The sequence below is a fragment of the Eulemur rufifrons genome, chromosome 10 (genome assembly GCF_041146395.1).
Source record: "Eulemur rufifrons isolate Redbay chromosome 10, OSU_ERuf_1, whole genome shotgun sequence".
Classification (NCBI taxonomy): domain Eukaryota; kingdom Metazoa; phylum Chordata; class Mammalia; order Primates; family Lemuridae; genus Eulemur; species Eulemur rufifrons.
In genome coordinates, this window is record NC_090992.1 from 33,703,762 (window position 1) to 33,722,670 (window position 18,909).

At 34.7% G+C, this 18,909-nt stretch overlaps 1 protein-coding gene across 7 annotated transcripts in view; it reads right to left on the reverse strand.

The window, feature by feature from the left end:
• Window positions 1-18,909, reverse strand: part of PPARG (peroxisome proliferator activated receptor gamma) — a 129,734-nt gene that overhangs the window by 95,185 nt on the left and 15,640 nt on the right. For 6 of the 7 annotated variants that reach the window (XM_069483961.1, XM_069483959.1, XM_069483966.1 and 3 more), the window contains exon 2: window positions 12,729-12,802. The exons of the other annotated variant lie outside the window; for it this stretch is intronic. The gene's annotated coding sequence lies outside the window, so the exon portion shown is untranslated. The remainder of the gene's footprint in view (window positions 1-12,728; window positions 12,803-18,909) is intronic. 7 annotated transcript variants of the gene reach the window in all.

The following is an 18,909-nucleotide window of genomic DNA, read 5'->3' on the forward strand; positions in this document are numbered from 1 at the left end:
AAAATAGACATTTCATGAAAAGTGACTATCTTTTGCACAATTTACGTGTGTTACCTTTTATACAATTAACATGTCTCCAAACTGTCATGGAAAGGATTGAGAAAAGATATCAAAGAAGAGAAAAAAAATGAAAAGAGTACTATACAAAGCCTCTTACGGGTGGCATTTTATTTTGTAATTCAACTTTCCTTCAATTAATAAATATTTATTGAATAGTTGTTCTGTGTCAGGCACTGTGCTCGATGCTGAGGACACCATGGAGAATGGGATATCATCCTTGATTTCAAGAGAGTTATAGTTAGTAGTATATTCAGACATTTTAACAATTAATTTTTAGTAAGGGGGAAAATAGATACACCAGTAATTCTGCCTTGTGGACTTAAGTTCTAAAAATTTCCTTTATACTAATACCTCTGAAGGAATTAGTTCTAATTTTAGTTATTCCTACCCAGTCCTTTGACATACATATAAACTATATGGTCGCTGTATCTGTGAACAGGTCAAGGTTGTTCCATTCTACATTGCTCAGAAAGTTAAGTACAATATTAGAAGAGTCCTTAAAAGATCCATTTGCCTGACTTAACTTGTCTAGCATATGGGAAAACTGAGGCCAAAAGAGGGAAAGTGACTCGATTAGGGTCACCTAACTGCCATGTTGTCTTTATTTTTTCAGATTTCTTCCAAGTAGAATATAACTTTGGAGGTATAATTATAACTAGTGCTTTTATAAATCTATGCTTATCTGGCACCTTTCTCATTTGCCTTCCCTCCTGCCCACATTGGCACAGTGGGCACATGAACCTCATTATCCTTTCTTCCAAACTCAGTGGAAGCAGTCTCTTTTCTCACAGGGTCTGTGCCTTTTTAATGCCTATTCTGAGACCTCATGCCCATCCTAGTCCCTCCTTCCCCACTCACTGGTACTCTTCCCTACTGTACTTGACTCAACTGCTTCACAAGAACTGTCCTATTTGCTGCCAAAATTAATGCTCTAAAGTCACTCCCTCCATTTATTTACTATTACCTTCTCCACTCCCTGAAATATCTGTTCCTACCACTATACGTAAGCTATATATTCTTCGACAATGATCTCCTTCTTGAAAATTTTAACAGCTTTACTCCTTTTTTCATTCTTCTTGAACTTTCACTGCCATTTTGCAATATTTTATTTTAAAAAAATAGGTGGGCTGGGAGGGGGGCGGTCAGACAGATCTCAATTTAAATCCAGACTTCATCGTACTAGCAGTATGACCTTTAGGCAAGGTATTTTAAACCCTTCACTTAATTCATCTATAGAATAGGGATAACAGTAATTCCTACTTTACAGGGTTACTACGAGGACTAAATAGGATTATATAGGTAAAGTTATTAATATGACATGGGGCACACAGAAGTACTAAGTGCTGTTCTCCTTTTCTTTTCTTAAAACTCTCCTCCTTTGGCAAGGAGGCGTATGTACCATTCTCTCCATTCTCATATCTTACTCTTTTAAGTTCTACCTTAGTGTTGTTTCTTAAGACCTCAGCTTTCAAAACATTCTGCAAGCAATGATAATGACACCCAAATTAGTAAGTCCAAGTCTGACCTCTGAAACAAGGCCCAGTCACCTGACTGCACATCTTTAACAAGTTCAAGATAAAGCTCATCTCTCTTCCTCCCCAGAGTCTCTCTTTCCTATTTCTTTTAATATCGCCATCTCTCTATGCATCAGCCCCAAATTCACTTTTGACTCTTCCTTTCATCCTCTCTATTTTTTATTCATTCACCAACATATCTCTTTCACAGGTCCCTTCCAAACACAGCATTTGTCATATCACTTCCCTACCCCCAAATCTTCAAGTTCCCCAGTGCCTCCCTAGACCAAGTCCAAACTCCTCGCTCTCTGATACACCCAGGGACACCTCAAAATTCTTTCCCCATGATGCTCTTCATGTTTAAAATTTCCAACTTCTTCCTTCTCATGTATCCACATCCTTATTTTAAGAGCTTAGCTCAGGTACAACCGTCTTATGAAGCAACTACAGACCATCCCAGCACTGCATGTATGTTTTCTGCAATCAACTTTTACTACACAGTTTTCTCCAATCACATATTGCCCAGCTCTGTTATTTAACTCTTTTAGTTGTAGATATTGTCTTTGATACAAGACTCTGAGCAAGGAATATGTCATAATTCTATTTCATCTAGAACAGGGCTGGATATAGAAAGGTAGTTCAGGAACTACTTGTTTAATGAATAATATATACAAACAGGAACCAAAAAAAATCTCAACACCAATAACTACTTTGCCTTTTACCTGGCTTAGAAGCCCTGCTGTAGAAAGCTAAAAGGCCCTAAACCAATCTGTGAACTGAATATTCCTCATCCTCGAATTATACAGATTAAAAAGTAGTTGGTAAGGTACCTATGTGTTTTTATGGATTAATTTTCAGTATTTGCAACAAAAAGTCTACGCACAGGTTAAATCCACAAAATTGTAAATATATATCTCTCACAGAAATTCTTTTCTTAAAATAATTCAATTCTGTGGCATGCTTTACATTTCATATTGATAAATTTAAAAATAATATTTAATCAAGACTGCTAAAAATACTATGTTTAATTAGTAGAAATAAAAGCATATCTAAATAATTTTATTTCATTTACATTATAATTTTATCACTTGCATATTTGCTAGGAATTGTGTTAAGCACTGGGGATACACCGAAGATGGTCTGTGTTCTTAAGACGCGCACTATGAAAACTGTCAAGTCAACAACAATGTGAAACTGGTCCATTCCAGTCACAAACTCAATCATGTGAGGGGAACACTGAGCATCTGGAAGTTTTTGTAACTTCCATCTATCAGTCTGGTGTGTCTGCACCACAAGATTTGTGGGAGCCAATGGAGGCGACGACACTGAGGAGGTGGGTTGAGGCTGACCACAAAGCATCTCTGGCTGCCTGAAAGGGGGTGAAATGTCTTCATGGCGTGTGAGACAGGTAACTTTGGGGATTGGAGGATGGAATGGAAATAGTGGATTGCTAAGTGAGAAAGACAATCTGCAATAACCCAGTGAGGAATAAGGAAAATGTGAACTAAAATGATACCAATAGAAATAAAATGGATGGTTAGAAAAGTTTATAGTAGCAGCAACCAGAAGGTTCACACACGGAGAAGTTTTGTTTCCCTCCTGGCAGCATTTGGCACCTAGCAGCAGAAGTGTACAAGAAAATGAATTCTTGGATCTCATTCACCATTGCTATTACTGTTATTCCAAAGTGTGACGCATAAAATAGTTGCCGCTTATATATTAAGAACACCCATCAGCAAGATTTTTTGTAACTTGTACAAAGCAAGCCACCCACCCCACGCTAGCCCCCACTCATCTCGAGCCAGTTGTTCTTTAGAAGGATGTGAACTTCAAGGAAGTGAGTCCGCACTGTCAGATACATAGATTGTGCATTTTTAAAAGGATGATTGCTTCCAGTAAGCACAAGAACAGCTTTTTCTGGTGTATATGTGGTAGGGTACTGATGTGACCCTCTTACATCTCATACTTTTCATGTTGGTGCATAACATAAAATAAAAAACCAAACTAATTAACATGATGAAGGAGCTTAGTGCTTTTCCTGAACAAAGATATTAAAAAGATACTGAATCACTGTAGAGATTCTTAGAACTTATATCACATAGGTATGCATTTAAGTAAATAATTTTGTATTTATTTCTTATTATACAGTAATGATTATTATGGAGTCTGAAACCAAAATAAATAAATGCAGAAATATCTAAATAATTTCAACAAATGGCTCATGCTACAGACTGGGTTCCAGCAGGTAGGGGCACCCAGGTATGTTCCTATAACTCTTAAATTACTAAAAACATTATCACCAGAAAGGAAATAAATATCAGTAGGTCAAAAGACAAAAGTCACATTCTGCTCAGCTTTAATTTGTAGTAAGAAAGCATAGACTAAGGAATATTGATGCACATTTCTCTAAAGCAATAAATAAATAAATATCCAAGACACATTTCTAATAATGCATCCTCAAAAAAGTTATTATTTGCTAGGAAATCCTTACTGCAGTATCCCTATTGCAAAATATAATATCTGTGTACTCAGCATAATGGAGCAGCTTCCATTTAAATCCCATCCTTTTTAAAAAATGACTTGGATTTGGCCAGTGAGCAGGGCACTGATGAGGGTTTATCGGTGGCTGGTAGCTTGAGTGGGACAGAATAATTTACTTGACCTCTCTACTTTGATTTCTTCCTTTGGAAAAGATAAAAAAGTAAAGACAATGATTATATTAATACCTTTAAGTTATATATGCTGTAAAATTTTTCTAAGCCCTTTATATACTGCATCTTACATGATCCTCACAATAAACACCTCCTTACCTAACAGATAAGAAAACGAAGAGATGGCCAATTAACCGAAGAGGAGAGACTATAACCCAGGATTCCTGGCTCCAAAAGCAGTGAATTTCTCTGGAATGACATGGTTCGGGTTCTTCCAAAGTACAACTAGAGGTCAGTGTTAGTAAAAAAGCTGAGTATTAAACATCTCTGTAATAATAGGAAAAATCATTTTCATTGTATGTAATTATTATAAATTTCCTTTATATTTCCAATGAAAGTAACAAAAAAAAAGATTTTGTGGTTTATTAGTCATACTAGATTTCTCTGGATATTCATAATAGATTGGTTAAAAAAAATGAGATCTTATCAATTGTATTTATACTTCAGTGATTACTTCTATACACAAAAGTACTTCAATTTTGCGACACTATCTGAAAGAAGTTCAATAACACATTGTTAATACTCCACTCCTACGAAATGATTTTAAAGCTCCATGGGAATTTAGATTTGCACAAGTTATTAGGATGTGACCTTTCCCTTAGATTTCTTATTTTAGGATCAACTTAACATGGTATTTCCCCAGTGGGAGCTGCTGTACTTCCTTCGCAGATAAGAAAAATAGCAATCACAAATTATAGCAAGTAAACTTAGGGAAACATACATTTCTGTGATGCAGACAAAACTGAAATCTTAAAAGGAGACCACACTGCGTATTCCTTGGTTTGAGAGGAAAGCCATGTGGCTTGCTAACAAAAGAAAACAAAAGTCATGCCATTATGGTATTTCCCTGAAATTTATACCTAATTGTTTCTTGTCCTAGCTACCAAGTCTTATGACTTTTAAAGATTATTAAAGATGTTTACGTCACTAAATTTCCTATGTCCTCTCTACTGGGAGTGTAAAAGGTTAAAAATATCAAACATTTAATAACTTAAATTATTTCAGATCCAGGATCTGGATTGAAGAATAAGAAGTTCATGAGCTTAAAGGAAAAAAAAAAAAAAAACTAGAATAACATGAAAGAGATCATACTTGCTTTCCTTTTGCCCCATGGAATAATAGTAGCTTCCAATTATTGAGCTCTTACTATATAATACTGTAGTAAAATTTATACACATTTTTTATAATACAGAAGTGGTTGGAAGTAACTAAAGAACCAAGTATGCTATGGTTAGGACTGTAGACCTCATAATTGCATTTTTTTTGAGGCAAACAAAATTGGGGAAGGAGAGAGAATGAAGATACTTAACACCCAAACAGAAAGTTGAGAATAAAAAGGAGAAAATTTCACCCATAATTCTTTTTTCTATAATTTTGTACCTTAAAATTTTCTCTTATTATATCTTTATTCTAAAATTATTCCCTCAAATATTCAAACCACAAATTTAAAAATATTTGATTTTAAATAAATATTTTTAAAAATTGATTTGACTCCATCTCTATGGAAGTCCTACTTTGTTCATTCTGCATTTTCAAAAGCAGTCATTTCTTTCTCATACCTAGCAACTTGGACTTAAAGGCCATAAAGAACCCACAACAAAGTCTTTACATTTTATTTAAATTTGGCATAGCCTCAGAAGATAATCTGTAACTTCCTTGATATTAAGTAGATTTTTTTTAAACAACAAAAACCCCCCCACATTTTTCTCATCTCTAAACAACCGGGAAGCTCTTCACTCTCTACTCTCCCACTATTATGTACACAGAGCTGTAAGTAAATGATAATTCATTCAAATCAACAGAAATCATTTAAATATATTTCCAAAATATATTGACATTTTATATGTTTTGTTCATTTGCTATTAATATGTCCTCATAGCAATTTAAAATGTTGTAAAAATAATTAATGCAAGAGTAATGTAATTAATTGCTCAAACACTTTAACATAAAATTTCCTCTCCTGGCAATTTATCTGAAGAAAATAATTTTAAAAATTAAGTGAAATATTGCATGAAGATATTAATAATGCAATAAATAGTAATTATATAATAATAAAAAACTAGAAACCACCTTAAAAAACTGAGTAAGTAAATTATGTGATAACATTAACATCGACTGTTACGTTGCCATTATGAAAAATCTGAAAGCCAGCAAGAAGCTGAGTGTCGAATGCTGCATATACAGTAACTGTAAGTAAAAAATGTATACATGTTGACAAGAACTGGAGGAAACTACAGAATAGTCTTTGTATGATTGTGATCTTATTTTAAAAATATTTACAGCTTTTCAATAAAAAAGTCTTAAAAGAAATTAATATAAAATGAAACAAACCCAATGGTCAAAATTTAAAAGCAAAAGTAATTTGTTCTAGTTCCTAATCTTATTGTAAAAGTACCACCCACCCACCTTGAAGGTTTTAACAGTAAACTTTATCTATGTTTCAATCCTGAAGCCCGGAATTCATACACAGCAGTATAGCTAGGCAGAGAGTTTATTTACAGAGGGCAGGAATGAACTTTGCATGTGAGCACATACAGAAAATGATAAAGATCGTTGCGTCCTATTAGTAATTTACAGAATTGTGATTTGCTCCACCCAGTACACCTATAATTGAATTCCTCAGTCATAAAATCCTTGGGACCAAACAAGTTCAGATATCTTTTATCTAAACCCTTTTTCTCCCTTACTATCAGTTAACATATTTCTTATGGGCTTTTCTTCTTTTTATAGATTCATTTGTCTTAGTTATAAATTAACCCCACAAGCAACTCTCCCAGCCACCCAGCTCTACTGTTTCCTGTGTACCAGGTTTTTTTTAACTTCACAATTTATGGTATAGGGGCCTTTCAAACTGCCAGTCGGTAAATGATGTCCAGAGAATCATCTCTAGATTTAATTTTTAAAAATATTTTTAAGGATAAATGTCCCCTTAAGCAGAGATTTTCCTCATAGCTGGGCACCCTGGCAAAGAAGTGGAATATAACTACTGCTGAAGATTTGTTATTTCTTTTTTACTTTTTCTAGGGTGGTAAAATATATATAATAAATAATTTACTATTTTAACCATTTTTAAGTGTACATTCTGTGGCATTAAGTACATTCACAATGCTGTGTGAGCAATCCTTTTCATCTTGCAAAACTGAAACTCTGCACCCATTAAACAACAGCTCCCCCTTCCCCCCTGCCCCATCCCAGCCCCTGGTAACCACCATTCTACTTTCTGTCTCTATGAATTTGACTACTGTAGATACAACTTCTGTTATTTCTTGTTGCACCTAAAAAAAATATAAACTAGTGTAGTTTACTAAAGTGGATGAACATGTAAGAGAGAGAGTTGCCAGCTAAAACAATTCAGGGTCAAATTCCAAATACTTAGCATTTCCTTTTTCATGCCAAAATGCCTGACTTTAGACTACTCATTTATTTACAGATCCCAAAGTACATACCTGCCCCTTACTTTGTCTTTTAAGAGTTTGGTCTTTTGATTTTAAATGGCTTTAGGCTTTTCTAAAGTTAAACTGATTTAATGCTGTCACGATTTCCTCTAAGAATCAAAGTTCCCTTAGCCTCAAAGTACTACTTTTCTTCACCGAATTCTCAGTTATTTTGCCTAGAAACAATACGGTGTTCTCTCATCTCACCATTCAAACAAATATAAGACTACTAATTCTAAATTCTTGTTCAAATCTTGTCTTGGGTAATGAAGATTGATGGACTAAGAGATATCAAAACACTTTCACAGTTTTGGTTTGAACATTCAAATCAGACCCTGATTGTCACCAAATAAAAACTTTGCTAAGAGGTGGCTCCCAAAGAGGCAGAGCTTTGTGGAGTTTTTCCCAATCACGGGTTTTCTAGAGGGAAGTAACTGGCTGAAGCAGTAAGTAGAGACCAAACTGGTAGAGGTGGGGATGGGAGTGTGGCAACATATGTAAATCGATAAATATGATCCACAACATAAACAGAAGCAAAAACAAAGATCATATGATCATCTCAATAGATGCAGAAAAAACATTTGACAAAATTCAGCACCCTTTCATGATAAAAAACCCTCAACAAACTACGCATAGAAGGAACATATCTCAAAATTATTAAAGCCATATATGACAAACCCACAGCCATACTGATTGGGAAAAAGCTGAAAGCATTTCCACTGGAACAAGACAAGGATGCCCATTGTCAACACTTCTATTGAACATAGTGCTGGAAGTCCTACCCAGAGCAATCAGGCAAGAGAATGAAATTAAGGGATCCAAATTGGGAAAGAGGAGGTCAAACTATCGCTTTTTGCTGATGATATGATCTTATATCTAGAAAACCCCAAAGATTCCACCGAGAGACTCCTGGAATTGATAAATAAATTCAGCAAAGTCTCAGGGTACAAAAATCAATGTACATAATTAGTAGCATTCCTATACACCAATAACAGTCAAGCTGAGAGTCAAATCAAAGATTCAATACCATTCACAATATCTACAAATAAAATAAAATACCTAGGAATATACTTAACCAAGGAGGTAAAAGATCTCTACAAAGAAAACTATGAAACACTGAGAAAAGAAACTGCAGATGATACGAACAAATGGAAAAACATATCTTTGCTCATGGATTAGTAGAATCAACATTGTTAAAATGTCCAAAATACCCAAAGTGATTTATAGATTCAATGCAATCCCCATCAAAATACCAATGTCATATTTCACAGATCTAGAAAAAATAATTCTATGCTTTGTTTGGAACCAGAAAAGAGCCCAAATAGCCAAAGCAATTCTTAAGCAAAAGGAACAAATCTGAGGGCATCACATTACCCAACTTTAAACTATACTACAAAGCTATAGTAACCAAAACAGCATGGCATTGGCATAAATATACAGACATAGACCAATGGAAGAGAACAGAAAACTCGGACATAAAACCATCCACATATAGCCAACTGATCTTTGACAAAGCAGAAAACAATACACACTGGGGAAAAGAATCCCTATTCAATAAATGGTGCTGGGGAAATTGGACAGTCACATGCAGAAGAATGAACAGGATCCATATCTCTCACCACTCACAAAAACTAATTCAAGATGGATAAAAGACTCAAATATGTAAGGTATTTACCCAAAGGACAAGAAGTCATTTTATCAAAAAGACACCTGTACTTGAATGTTTATTACAGCACAATTCACATTTGCAAAGATGTGGAATCAACCCAAGTGCCCATCAATTCATGAGTGGATTAACAAAATGTGGTGTATACACGCATGTGCACGCGCACACACACACACACACACACACACCATGGAATACTACTCAGCCACGAAGAAGGATGACTTAATGCCTTTTTGCAATAATTTGGATGGAACTGGAGACCGTTATCCTAAGTGAAGTATCTAAAGAATGCAAAAACAAACACCACATGTACCACTATTAAATTGGAACTAACCAATGAGCACACATGTGTAGAGAGGGAGGTAAAACTCAACAGAAATCATGCAGAGGGAAGGTGGGAGGAGGAGAAGGGCGATAACCTACTTAATGGACACAATGAACATTATCTGAGTGACAGGCATACTTATAACCATGACTCAAGCATTATAAAAGTGATCCATGTAACCAAAACTGTTTGTACCCTTGTAATACTTTGAAATAAAAGAAAAAAACCAAAAAACCATAGATCTAGAAACAGCCCTGATGAAAAGAATGTCCCTGCCTTGCTCTGTTCTAAGATTTGGAAATGAACAGAAACTCACTCTATAAATTAGTGAAAATCTAATAAGAATGATTATTTTGTGACTTCAGTGTGATTTTTAAAACATTTTTATCTTGAAATGATCTGAGGCTTACAGAAATGTTGTAAAGATAGTAGAAAGAGTTCACATGTACCCAGTTCACATGTACCCTTCACCCAGCTTCTCCTGCAGTTAACATATTACAACCACAGTACAATTATCAAAGCTAACAAACTGAAGCCAAGATATGGAATACACCTAAGTGTCCACATGAATGGACAAAGAAAATGTCATATATATGCACAATGGAGTACTATTCAGCCATAAAAAAGAATGAAATCCTATCATTCCAGGGAACATGGATGAATCTGGAGAATATTACGTTACATGAAATAAGCCAGGCACAGAAAGACAAATGCCATGTGTTTTCATTCATACGTGGAGGTTTAAAAAGTTGATCTCATAAAAGTAGAGAATAAAATTGTGGTTAGTAGAGGCTGGTAACAGTGGTGGCAGGGTGGGGAAGGGAGGAATAGCCCAAGGTTGGTTACCAGATACAAAATTACAGTTAGATAAGAGGAATAAGTTCCAGTGTTCTACAGCACTGTAGGGTGAATATAATTAACAATAATGTACTGTATATTTTCAAATAGGTAGAAGAACAGATTTCAAATGTTCCCAACAAAAAAAATGATCCATGTTTGTGGTGATGAATATGCTAATTCCCCTGATTTGATCATTACACACTGTATGCATGCATTGAAATGTCACACTGTACCCCCATAAACATGTACAATTATTGTCAATTAAAAATAATAATAAAAGCAAAAAACAACCTAATACATTGACAATGGCACAATACTATGAACTATTTGGATTTCACCAGTTTTCCCACTAATGTACTCTTTCAGTTCTGGAATTCAATCCAGGATCCCACATTGAATTCAGTTGTCAGACAATATTCTCCTCCAAATCTGTCGCCGTTTCTCAGTAAAGGTTTGTCTTTTATGCCCTTGACACTGCTGAAAAGTGCTATTTAGGTTTGTAAAGCTTTCTCATGGTTCAAATGAGATTATGGATTTTGAGGAAGAATACCCAAGACACAGTGTGCCCTTTTCAGGATATCATAGCAGGGGTATATGAGCTCAATGTGTCTTATTGCCATTGGTATTGACCTTGATCACTTGGTTAAGTTGGTGTCTTCCAGAATTCTCTTACTGTAAAGTTACTATTTTTCCCTTTGTAATTAATAAATATTTGGGGAGAGAAACTCTAAAGTTATGCAAATATCCTATTTCTCCTTCAACTTTCACCCACTAATTTTAGTATTCATCCGTGGATTTTGCCTGCACCAATTATTGCTGTGGTTTTGTGACAACAATTTTCTATTTCTCTCATTCCTTTTACATTAATTAATTTAAAGTCTTCTGCAAGGAAGAGTTCTCCTTCTCTCCCATTTATTTATTTATTCAGTCTGCACTTGTGTGTATATAGTTTATTTGGGAGGTTATAATCCAATAATATTCTTATTTTATTGCTCAAATTGTTGCAGCTTTGGCCATGGGTGCTCTTTCAGGTTGGCTCCTTTTTGAGCATATCCTCACTTTATGGCACCACAAGATCCTCCAGGCTCATCTTGTATTTTCCTTGTCCTAACCTTAGAATCAACCACTTCTCCAAAGAGCTCTCGTTTCCTTTAAGGGAAAATGGTACAGGGTGAGTATCCTTCATCCAAAATGCTTGAGACCAGAAGTGTTTCAGATTTCAGATTTTTTTGAATTTGGGAATATTTACATTACACTTACTGGTTCAGCACCCTGAATCTGAAAATCCGAAATCCTCCAATGAGCATTTTCTTTGAGTGTCACATCTGTGTTCAAAAAGTTTCAGATTTTAGAGTATTTCGGATTTCACATTTTTGGATTTGGGATGCTCATCCTGTATTTGGAAACAACCATCTAGTTTGCTACTAGGGAGTCACTGTTTCTAGGCCATTTTAAGGAAAACGAGCCATCTTGTGACTTTTATGATTTACTGATGTCAACAGTCCTAAAACTACATAAAACTGCATAAAAAATGTTTCCTTCACTTCCCAAACCCACTTGGGGACTAAGAACTGCCTTAGAACCCTAGGATCAGGCCTCAAGGGTATAAATTCTTAATGGTAGACTTCCCACAACTTTGCCTGGAGCCCCTAAAATCATATCCCAATCTAGTCAGTCCCAGGAAGGAAGCAGTTTCAATGTGGGGTACTAGCTGTAACTCAGTAATTCTTCCTCCTAGAATGGAGCATATCTGGATATATGGAACTACATTCTCTTTTGTAACCAGAGATTATGACTGCATGGCCTACGGGGAACCAGGCAAGAGAGCTTAATTTTTATCTCAATTTAATTGTAAGTATCATAAGAGCCTAAAATAATGTAATTATTACTTGGGTAGAAAAATAAGAGGAATGTAAACAACGTACTGGGGATTTATTTTTAAGGATTTCAGTTATTTCTCAACTTCTAGGTCACCTTCCTATCTTTGTTTTGTCTTGGACAAATATGTCACACTGTATTCCAACTGACTGATAAGTTATGTTGCAGAAACTATTACGGCATTCAAAAACAAAAGCTCTCTAAGAAATTTTACAATAAAGTACTATGAATAATTTGTATGTTATTAAAAAGAATACTTTAAAATACACATTTAGTATAATAAATTCTGAGTTTACGTACCGTGAAAGGGCGACTCTTTGAGAAAATGGCCTTCTCACTGTGTATCTGTGGTTTAGAGTTGGCTTCTTTCAAATCTGAACAATTAAAAAGAAACAAGATTTTCAATATACACACCTATTCACAATCCTTACACAACTCAGGCTGCCAAAATGTACACACACAAGTAAATTTATTTTCTCTGTTGGACTTCATTTTGAATGTTTGCTTGCCTGGAGCTTATAATGCTTTGTATTCTCTAGAAATAACCAACAGACCACAAAATGACTTATCATAAATCATGCAGGGCTGGAAATCTTTTAAAATTATTTCATAAAAGAGACACGTATTTGATTCACTTCACCTGCTATCCCAGCTTGGTCACTAACATGAGTTAAGGTCCTTTCCATCTTTTATGTCAAATTAATGATGATGATACCCACATTATTGTGCAGACTTAAGTAAAACTAGATCTTAAAAGGATTAATATGCTTGAAAAATGTGTGATAAAAGCCACACACTGCAAAAATGATACTTAATAAAACATAACCTCACAAGCCCAAGGTGAAAGTACAGTGGTTGCCACAACCATTTAGGCATGGCAGATACAGCATGGAGCAGATTTTTCAGAGGAAGACTCAGAAAGCAGAATATCTAAGTGAATATTGCATAGGTCTTAGGATTTACATCTTTGTCTCTTATGAAAGACTCAAGGATTCCAGAATAGCTGTGTTTTCCATAAAGACAAAATAGCACCTAGTGCCAAAGTCTTATCATCACAGCCTGAATACTTTCAACATTCACATCCAGACCCAACATTCTGCACAGTCTAACCTACACAAAACTCTATGTTTTCTTCTCTTTTACTTCTGTACCTTTCAATTTAGAATTTACAAAACTACTTGATGCATGGCATAAAAGTAGTAGACCATGAAGAGAAAATGTTTTCCCATTTTCTTGTCTCTAATATGAAAGAATATAAACTCCAGCCAATGTACTTTGCTTGTTTATTTATTTTTTTCTCTAGTATTGTTTAGTACTTCTATCTGGAAATTGAAAACCTTTTAACACAGACTCAGTTATCAGTAATAAAACAATTTTGTTTTTAGAATGGGAAAAAAATGTTTTTTCCCAACAATTTTGTTTTTTTCTGTAGAAAAAGCTAATTTGTCAGTGTTTTATGCCTGCGTGTTTTCTGGCAATGACTGCTGACCTATAACAATGTACACAAACATTCTCTAATTTGTTAGCCAAAAATGAAAGGAGCAACCACACCAAAACTGTTCATTATATACAACATGTACAACATGAGAAACAACTTTATCTATAAGCAATTACCACTTTGACTTCTTTTACATTTAAGGCAACTACAAAAAGGGCTCCAATATGTGAAAACAAAAGGAAAGAATATTAATTTTAAAATATGAACAAAATCTCTATGTAACAAAGTAAGAATGTTGATTCTAGGTTAAGATTAAGCCATACTATTTTTCCTTGATACTTGTTCCAATTTCCCTTTGAAATATATATGAATTCATCAAGAAGTAGACAGGGGAAAATTAAAGATTTCTAGAAACTGCTATCTATCTATTCCTAGCTTATAATCCTAGGAGTCAGATCAAACAGAAAACTATTCTGGTTCCTACTACTTTCAGAGGCAGACAGAATTCTGTAACTTTCCCCAAACCCTCTTCCACTACTAAGATCAGTACTCTCCTTTGTGTCCATTCAGAATTGCACTGTATCTTAGAAGGAATAGTCTCCAGACATAAAATATGGAAGGGCAGAGACAAGATCCATTCTGGGGGCAGCACATATCAAGGATTATAGTTCTATCACATTCTCTACCTGGTTAATTAAATACAGATGGGTTTATATTCATTATATTATAAACTCCCCTACCCATCCCTGTAAGCCAGAGAACTAGGCTATGAAGACTACAGACAGCCCTCACACTTCAACAGAATGCACACAAGATGAAGGCTGTTCATATCTGCTTATTCAACTGTTTTATATCTGGGATAGGATTTTTACCAGTATTTAAGTAGGTAATAATAGAGGGTAAGGGCAATTTACTCAGACTAATTTGTCTGAAATGGAATAAATGGTAAAGTTGACTTAAGAAATAGAAAAACAAGTAATAGAAATAACTGAAACCTTATCAAAGGATTACTTCCCCCAAAAGCTCTGGGCCTAGATAATTTTACAGGTGAACTTTCTGAAATTTTCAAGGAGGAGATAACTTTTTTGCTATGTAAACTGTTTCTGAGTAGGAAAAAATATGGTAACCAAATTAATTTTTCTCATAATACTAATATTAAATCCTTACAAACAAAAAAGAGAAAATTATCATCCCATTATTAATATTGATATTAAATGATAAATAAAATGCTAATTAACAAATTTAATAATTTACTAAAAGAATGAACCACCACAATTAAGTTATATTTATCGTAGAGAGGCAAAGAAGATTTAATATTAGAAAATCTAATAAAATGTGTCATTAGCACGAGGTCAAATTTTTTAAAAAACCATATGATTCTCAAAAAATATTTAAAAAAATACTCAATAAAATTCAACATCCATTCTTGACAAAATTTCTTTTAAAAAGTAAGAAAGTTTAAGAACAAGAATATTTATGTCAAACTTAATGACCAATATCATCTTAATTGTGAAATACTAGAGCAGAATTTCCCAAAATGTGTCCTGTAGGTAAATTGTTCCTTAAGATTTTCCAACAGAAAAGCTTCCATCATAAAATAAATTTGCATATGTTCTTCATTTTAGAAAGTCAAGTATATTAGCATTGTATACATATACTCTGTAAGCCCTACAATTTTTTAAAAAAAATACCATCAACAATAACGATCTGCTTCTTTTTAATTCAATGGTTCTCAAACTTATTTGAACACTTGTTTCTTCGCTTTTCATAATTTCATTCTTCAACCCACTTCACCGTAGTTTTTGTCACCCACCTTTCTACTGAAACTCAAGCACAAGTTGTTTCCTTCCTGCTAAATCCATTACAGTTTTCTTGATTTTCATCCTATTTTTCCAGTAATATGCTGGTAAATATTTAACTGGCTCTCCCTGCAGGAAAAAACGCTCTGATTTGTAGCGTTTTCTAATTTCTGTGGTGTAAATACTCCTACCATGACTGATTTCAAATTACCTAAGTGATGTCACTGAGCATAGTTGGGAAGAGATGGTACCGTAGCACGAACATTATACAGTATTTCCACTATACAGATACAACTGACATGAATGCTCTCAATAATGCAAAATAATCAGGAAGTGATGTGGTTTGTATATTTATTACCTTTGTTTTTAATATAACTTGTTTAATTTTCAGTATATGCAATTTAATTTTTATAAATGGCTGTGCATAACAGTTGGCTCATTAAAATCCTGAAAATTTAACAACTAACTTTCACAAGCTGGGCCAACCTAGCTCCAGCACAGCATGTCTCTGCCTCTACAGCATCTGATATTTTGTCCAAATTCTACTATTAAAACTGTCTCCTTAGGTTCCCAGAGACCAGTTTCTCCTCACTTGTATCTTATTTCAGTCCCTTTTCCGGGTACCTCTACTTTCTGAGCTTTTCTGTTTCATGTGTTCTGCAAGTTCCTTCTCAGCCTTCTTCTCATCTCTATATCCTTGCCCTTGGCACTCCCACCCATAAACACGTCTACAGTTCCCAAGTCTTTATCTCAAACCACAGCTCTTCTGTTCAGAGTTCTAAAGGAGCGCAATTCAACACACAATTGGACCATTCCTCATTCCTCACAAAATTAAAAGGAATTCCATTCTTTACTAGGGTCTTTCAAAATACATGAAAGGAGGCTCAATCCATAACCACAAAGCAGCCCTTCTCATATCCCCTTCTCCCCCTTTCTTTCAATTTTTTTCATACACCATATTATTCAAAGTGTCTCCTTCACCAAAAGGCCTTCCACCTGAACACTTTCTCCATTTCCAGCCCAGTAAACTCGTAATCTCTCCCTCTTCTTCTCCTTCCTGGGACTTTTTTATGTATAGCAACCTAAATTTTCTCCAGCTTTTCATGACCAGTTCCTTTCTACTCATTCTCTAAAACTTTTTCATAAAAATATTGGAACTGACTTTGTAAGATCAACTTTTTTTTAAGGGTAGATGAAGTGGGTATTGTACTATCAAATTAAAATTCCCTTTGGTGGATTCGGAGGAGGTGGAAGGATATGAACACTTCCAAATGACTAGTTTTTGTCCCCTCTAAGTAAATACATGGTCTGTCCCCTATCCCCACTGTATCTGATTGATGCCATTAGAGGCCAGACTCAAGATGGGTCGATTATATCCTTCCCCAGATTTTTACAACACTCAAAAAAATTTGCTGTATTGAATTGACCTCTACATTCTGACATGACAAAATAAAATGACTTTATTTGAATTAAGAGGAAATTAACAGAGGGAAAAAATAAAGAATTTCCTAACAGTGGTTGATTTTAAGTGATGATGGAATTACTGAATATAAATTAAAGATTTGGTGATATAATTTACCTGGTCACAAGCAACAAGAATAGTTACTTGCAAGTTGCTTACTACTTACAAAACACATAAGCTGATTTGCAGTGAACTAGAACTACTAAAAGTTTAAATTTAATCCATGGTTACATCTAAATATGATTATACTTGTACAGATCTAATTGTTAAATGTGAAATAGTGGTGGAGGGATGTAGACGTCTCATTCTCTAGAAAGTTAAATACTGGAAAATTAGGCTCTTGTGCAGGACAGGGTGGCCGGGTTCAGATTGCCTGGATTCAAATCCTAGTGTTATCACCTGGCAGGTTATTTTACCTCTCTGTTCCTGTTTCTTCATCCAATCTTAATCATGCACATAGTTGTTGAAAGAATAAAATAATGTATGTGATATGCTTAAAATAGAGCCTAAGAGAGAACGAGTGCTCAGTAAATACTATTACTACCAGTAGCTAGATGATTTTTTTGGTGCTTGAATTAAATATGGAATACTCCTTTAGAAGGATGGTTAAGTGACATTCTGGTTCAGGATTTATACTAGAAGGTAGAAGGAATGGAAAGAAAGAATCCTCTAAACATTAAATCATATGGTTACATTTATAAATCGATTATTATAAACTAAATTATCCTAATGAGTAATATTACTTCACAAAGTTATGACAGCAATTTGGGATTAGGAAGTAAAATGAGACTGGAGATTTGAAATATTAAAGCAACGATTATTTGTTGCACATCTGCTATTTGTTATCAGCGTTCCAAACAATGGAGACTCGGAATGAACAAAACAGACAAATATTACAGCTCTTGTGTGACTGCACGTATGAAGATGTAATAAAAATTAGATTACGAAGGATCATCTGCTGTATCTGCCATTTGGAAAAAAGAGGATAGAAACGAAGGTTGTTAAAGACAATTAGGAGTTACCTCAACAAGCCACTATGCTTTACAAGAATTTACGAGTCAAAGTCCACTGACCTCCTTCTGCCATTTGAGGATCAGAGATTCAATACTTAAAAAAAAAAATCAAAACATATTTGTAAGTGATATCCAATTTTATTTTGTCTCAGAAAGAGCAACATAAACATTTTATTCACATTAAATTCAGAATAAAAACATCCCTATTTGGTCATTTGATTAGCAGATAAAAATACACTTCAATTCCATATTACAGTTACAGAGAGGAAAGGAAGAGAGCCTTAGAGGGAGACGAAGAGAGACAGAGAAATAAGGAAAAGAGACAGAACATAGGAAAGACAAGGAATAAAAGAAGTGGCAGAGGAAGGGGGAATAAGAGACAGCTACGGCAAGAATTGAGAGGAAAGGGAAAAGAGGAGGAAAGAGGGAGGGAGGAAGGAAGGAAAGAAGATTGAAAAGAGAGAAGAGGCTCAGAAATCTGAAGTAGTCACAGGTAACTTTCATGGTTAAGCTCAGCTGTTTACTTTGGATATAAGCATGAGAAAGAGTTGTCATTGGTTTTTTAAATATTAAGAAGTTAATAAGCCACCAAAATTACTCAGCCCCCAAATTTTCCCATTGATAATGACACATAAATGCTACCTTAAGGAAACTACCTTTGCTTTTCTCCACATTCACACTGTCACTCCTGTGCCTGTGCTCATACACATCTTCCATTTGAAATGTCTCGTCTACCACTGCCCCCCCCTTCATGGAACGATATTCAATA